We start from the raw sequence: 6,663 nt of genomic DNA on the forward strand, positions 1-6,663 counted from the left end.
AATTAAATAAAGAGCTTCCTGGAGGGGAAAAGATTACTTAATTCATTATTCTTTCTTGACTTTTTCCCTTTCCCTATTGGGTAAAAATTAATAGACTCTGTGCTATTGGGGGTTGGGGAGAATCCATGTGCCTAAGACTGAGGTGGGGATCTTGTTAAAATACAGACTGTGGGCCAGGCGTGGTGGCTCAGGCCTGTAATCCTCAGCACTTTGGGAGGCCAAGGCGGGTGGATCACCTGAGGTCAGGAGTTCAAGACCAGCCTAGAAAAATGGCAAGATCCCGTCTCTACTAAAAATACAAAAATTAGCTGGGCATGGTGGCGGGCGCCTGTAATCCCAGCTACTTGGAAGGTTGAGGCAGGAGAATTGCTTGAACCAGGGAGGTGGAGGTTGTGGTGAGCCAAGATCGCACCACTGCACTCCAGCCTAGGCAACAAGAGCGAAACTCCATCTCAAAACAAACAAACAAAAAACAAACAAACAAACAAACAAAAAAAACAGACTGTGATTGAGGAGAGCTGGAGTGGAGCCTGAGACGCTGCATTTCTGCTAAGTTCCCCAGTGGTGTGACACTGCTGGACCACAGACTACACTGAGTAGCAAGGCTAGAGAGGGAGTTTGAGTATTAGCTTTGCTACAAACTTGTAGATAATTCACCACTTGGGCCCTTCTTCCTCTATACAGTGAGGACATACCAGATGGTGTGTGACACGTCTGACATTGTGATGGCGAAGCCACCTCAAGGTCCTCCCGAAATCTTGGTGGCCAGGGCTCTTGGTATGACCTCTTGAGACCAGGAGGCTCTCACAGCCATCTACAGAGCTCAGCCTTGGCCCCTTACCTTTGCGTCATCCTTGAACAGAAAAAGGATCATGGGCTGCCAACTGCAGACCCACCCAGGAATACTTCAGATGGCTCAAGCACAGTGGTAATGTCCCTGGCTTACTCCATCAAAATGCAGTGAGCATCATTGGAGCAGTCTGGAGCTTGACTGACAACGACCAGCTGCTCACCACAGCAGCTAACAAGGAATGTGCCCACTCTCTCCTTCAGTTTGCTCCTCCTCAGTGTCAGGGTCCCAGGGCCCTAGAAACCTCTAAAAGCCTCCGAGCAAACTTCTTTGCCTCTCAAAGCTGTGGCAACTTTAGGTCCCGTCCTCCAGCTTGGGGTTCACTAGAGCTATTGATTTCCTGCCCCTTCAAGTGAGGATGAGAAGACACTGTCTCCGGAGCCTAAGTGTGGCTACCCTGCTCCGTCCACACCACACCTCAGGCCCACTTCCCTACCATCCGCCTCCCGGTTTTGCTGAAGCTTGCTGACACTTCCTCCACGCTGTCTTCTTTCAGGCCTTCTCTCGCCTGGGCAACCTGATGCTGGCATTAGCTTTTCTCACTCTGCCCAAGCTACAGCAAATTGCTCAGAGCTGTCCAGCGCATTCTCCACATCACAGACTTGCTTTCTTTCAAGCCTGCATTTTGCAGGGACTCTTTCCCCTCTACTTTTCTTTTGGAGTTACAGGGTGCAAACAGTAAAAGGCATAAATCTTAAGTTCAAAGTTTAATACGTTTTTACGTATGTAAGTCATCACCCAGATCGAGCTACTGAACATTTCAATCACTCTGGAAGCTTTCCTGGCACCCCCTTCTGAATTACTAACCATCCCAACTCCTGCCAGAGTTAAGCACTATTCTGACTTCTGTCATGATGGGTTAGTTTTCTCTGTTCTTGTAGCATCATACTTCATCCTAACACAATTATTCCTGTTTTACAAACCTAAAGAAAAAAAATACCCAACAACGAGGACAAGTGGGTTAGTCTTTTTAATCTGGTCCAACCTGAATATCGCCACCCTATGTTTGAGAATGGGAAGAGAGGCTTGGGGGGAGAGTTGTCTTTCCCTAGGGTTGTGTCTTCCTTGAACTGGATGCAAACATGGACAAAGTCACATGTATGACATGGAGACAACACATCTCCACAACGAATTGTGTCGCAGCTCCTTGAAATCAAAGGACCAAATTATAAATGAGTTTACACTGACTGGATATTTGATGATATTAAGCAAAAACCAAACAACAAAATCCAAGAGCAAAAACAAAAACGTTTTTGCTGTGCTGGTGAAACTGTGGTTGTTTTTTTCTTTCTTTTTTGTTTTTTGAGACAGCTCTTGTTGCCCAGGCTGGAGTGCAGTGGTGTGATCTTGGCTCACTGCAACCTCCGCCTCCCGGGTTCATGCGATTCTCCTGCTTCAGCCTCCTGAGTAGCTGGGATTACAGGTGCCTACCACCACCCCCGGCTAATTTTTGTATTTTTAGTAGAGACGGGTTTCTCCATGTTTGTCAGGCTGGTCTCGAACTCTCAACCTCAGGTGATCCACCTGCCTTCGCCTCCCAAAGTACTGGGATTACAGGCATGAGCCACCGTGCCCAGCCAACTGTGGTTGTTTTTAAGGACAGAGTTGGTCTCTTTCAGAGGCACATGCTGGGAATGGGCTGGGGTGGCAGTGGGTGGGGGGTGCAGACAAAATTAAATGATGGTAATTACTGAAGCTTGCTGATGGGTACATCAAGTTAATTAGTTAACTGTTTTACTTTTTGAATAAGTTTCAAAATTTCCATAATAAAAAGAAAAAAAAGAAAACTCAAGTTTTCTTTCAGTTAAATACCCACATAAATGTTCTCCTGAAATAGTACACAAAGTCAGTGACTTTAAGGCCCCTTATGAGGGGGGAAATGAGCATCCTCATGTTGAAGATTGAAAGGAAATACCTCCAAGTATTATTTCTTGGTAGTGGAACAACAGTGATTCAAAATTTTCTTCCTTCAACTTTTCTGTATACCAAACTTTCTTTCCTAAGGATATGGTATAATTATGGAAGAAGAGCCAACAAACTTTCAAATACATTGGAAAAGTGTATAGGAAGTAATTACCCCCATAAGGTCTAAAGGCGTTATTAAGGAATATGTGGCTAAAGAGGCTATTACTTGCATCTTGTTAATGAATAGAAATAACCATCCATTTTGTTACAGAGTAATATAACCTCTAACTGGTAAGTAAAAAGCACAAACTAGGCAGGGCACAGTGGCTCACACCTGTAATCCAGCACTTTGGGAGGCCCAGGCGGGTGGATCACGAGGTCAGGAGATCCAGATCATCCTGGCTAACATGGTGAAATCCCGTCTCTACTAAAAATACAAAAAATTAGCTGGGCGTGGTGGTGCATGCCTGTAGTCCCAGCTACTCAGGAGAATCGCTTGAACCTGGGAGGTGGAGGTTGCAGTGAGCCGAGATTACACCATTATTGCATTCCAGCCTGGGTGAGAAGAGCGAGACTCCATCTCAAAAACAAACAAACAAACAACAACAACAAAAAACAAACAAAAAAGTACAAACTAATTGGGTAAAAAATGCTCACATGGGTGACTGCTCTTTTAAAGGTAGCTCATATACACATACACAAAGATTTAAATTGTACTAAATAGAAAACCAAGAAAGGTTTGGGAGATTATGGATGATTTGAAAATATTAATGTTAATTTCTTTCAAACGTAAATTTAAGAACAATAAAAGCTATTTTAAAGGATCTTATGCAGATGCATTTACAATTTAAAATCATTAGCCTCCCAACTCGCATATTTTACTGGTAGTCAGTAAATCTCACCTCTTACACTTAAGATATCAGCTGCTTCATGAACAGCCAGACACATGAAGTACATTCATGCCTACTGCATTGATATGATTCTTGTAATTTTCAAATAAACAAGTGGCATTTCTGAAAATATTAATTCTATTGAAGAGTCTAGTGAAAACACTGTAACCCACCCAGGTAAAGATTTGCAAGGGATATTTCACTGAAACACAGCCTTGCGGCCGGGCATGGTGGCTCATTCCTGTAATCCCAGCACTTTGTGAGGCCAAGGCAACGGACCACCTGAGGTCAGGAGTTCAAGACCAGCCTGACCAACAGACAGAAACCCAGTCTCTACTAAAAATACAAAATTAGCTGGGCGTGGTGGCACATGCCTGTAATCCCAGCTACTTGGGAGGCTGAGGCAGGAGAATCGCTTGAACCTGGGAGGTGGAGGTTGTGGTGAGCTGAGAGTGCGCCATTGCACTCCAGCCTGGGCAACAAGAGCGAAACTCTGTCTCAAAAAAGAAAACAAACAAAACAACAGCCTTGCTTTTGATTTCCCAAGATTTGCAGTTGTAAAAGGTTGCCCCACTGGCATACGGCACCTCCGTTTTGGTTGGATTCACACAGTCACCATAAGCTCACGATAGGAGCATAACAAACAGGAACCTACCTAGAAATTGGGACTCGAGTTTTGCACCTTAATTCTCTGAGACTGTCCCCTTGTGCATAAACAGGAACATCTGAAGACATCACCTCTAAGGTCCCCTTCCCCGCTTCTAACATTCTGACTTCAAGCCTTTAAACTTGACACTAGAATGAAGAACAAATAAAAGTTTTCTCCAAAAGCTGCTGTTCCCTTTTTGGGTCATTGCGCAAGCCTTAACCTGCAACAGCTGAGAACTAAGACTGAATTTTATCTAAGAGCGAACTTGCTGCAAAGGGATCCACACAAATGTTTTGTGGCTTAAAACAGATAATCTTTTTAAAGATTTGGCCTTTGAGATACTTAATATCTCTCTTGTTAAATGAGAATAGTCTTTTAGTAAGTTCCTTTCTTGACCAGATTCCTAGGAAAGTCATTCCAAACCAACTGCTTCCGAGTTGGTTTCTATAAACTAAATCTTGCAGTTGTTTATTAAGGAACAGGCTATTGTATTAGCTTGCTAGGACTGCCTTACCAGGTTTGGTGGCTAAAACAACAGACATTTATTTCCTCACAGTTCTGGAGCTTGGAAGGCAAAAATCAAGGAGTCAGCAGGGTTTTTTTTTTTTTTTTTTTTTCTCACAACCTCTCTCTTGGCTTGTAAGATGGCTGTTTTCTCTCTGGCTTCTCATGGTCGTCTCACTGCGTCTCCTATTCTTTTTGAGACAGAGTCTTGCTCTGTTGCCCAGGCTGGAGTACGATGGCGCAATCTTGCCTCACTGCCACCTCTGCCTCCTGGGTTCAAGCGATTCTCCTGCCTCAGCCTCCTGAGTAGCTGAGATTACAGGCGCCTGCCACCATACCCAGCTAATTTTTGTATTTTTTAGTAGAGACAGGGTTTCACCATGTTGGTCAGGCTGGTCTCAAAACTACTGACCTCAGGTGATCCACCCGTCTTGGCCTCCCAAAGTGCTGGGATTACAGGCGTGAGCCACCGCGCCCAGCCCCCCCAACCCCCCTTTTTTTTTTTGAGACAGAGACTCACTCTTGTTGCCCAGGCTGGAGTGCAAGGACACAGTCTCGGCTCACGGCAACCTCTGCCTCCTGGGTTCAAGCAATTCTCCTGCCTCAGCCTCCCGAGTAACTGGGATTACAGGCACCCGCTACCATGCCCGGCTAATTTTTGTATTTTTAGGAGAGAGACGAGGTTTCACCATGTTGGCCAGGATGGTCTCGAACTCCTGACCTTAGGTGATCTGCGCACCTCGGCCTTCCAAAGTGCTGGGATTACAGGCGTAAGCCACTGTGCCCGGCTAATCTATTATTTTAAGAACACCAGTCATATAGAATTAGGGCCAACCTAGCAGCCTCATTTTAATTTAACTATCTCTTTAAAGACTCTATCTCCAATTACAGTCACATTCTGAAGTACTGAGATTAGGGCTTCAATGAATAAATTTTGGGGGACATTATTCACCTATAACTAGCATAGTTTTCTTTTTTTCACATACTTTTACTTTGATATAAATACTTAGGTTTAAGTATTGAGAATTTAAAAACCAAGACCTCTATCATGTGCCTGTAGAAACATATCATGTAAAAAGAATCTGTTGTCTATCTAGGCATTATATTTGTTGCATCTTAGGATTTACTGAAAAACTTTTGGAGAACTTTGCCCCTAGGGCCGCAGCTTCTGGCAGAAAAAGGCCAAACCCGGGATTCTAGGGCAGTTAAATTTAGAAACAAAAGCCAAGATTCATTCTATCACTCAATAATCATTTTCTTCAATGGCTGACACACCAAAAGAAGGGTCAAATTTATTTAAATTCGTTTTATGTATCTCTACATGGAAATATATAGAGGGTCTCACTCTGTTGCCCAGGCTAGAATGCAGTGGTGTGATTATGGCTCACTGAAGCCTTTAATTCCTGGGCTCAAGTGATACTCCGTTTCAGTCTCCTGAGTAGCCGGGACTACAGGCATGTGCCACCATGCCAAAAAAATCTTTGGTAGAGATGGGCGGGGGTGGGGGTCTCACTATGTTGCCCAGGCTTGTCTTGAACACCTAACCTCAAGCAATCCTCAGGCCCTGGCCTCCCAAAGTGTTGGGATTATAGGCATTAGCCATTGTGCCAGGGAAGTTATTTCCCCAAAAAACGCTTTCTTAAGGGATGGTCCCGGTCCGCCAGCATCTGAGTCACCTAGGATATCTGTCATGGAAGCAGGTCTTTGCATCATACTGCAGATTCAGTGAATGCAGCTCTGGGTCTGGGAACCTGCACTTCAGCAGGCGTCCCACCCACCTGCCCGCTGGAGCCTGTGGGTCTCTTTCCTGAGAACTGTGTGCAGCCATCAATGCACCCAATCATCACCCATGAAAAAGATCATGC

The sequence above is a fragment of the Pongo abelii genome, chromosome 19 (genome assembly GCF_028885655.2).
Source record: "Pongo abelii isolate AG06213 chromosome 19, NHGRI_mPonAbe1-v2.0_pri, whole genome shotgun sequence".
Lineage (NCBI taxonomy): Eukaryota > Metazoa > Chordata > Mammalia > Primates > Hominidae > Pongo > Pongo abelii.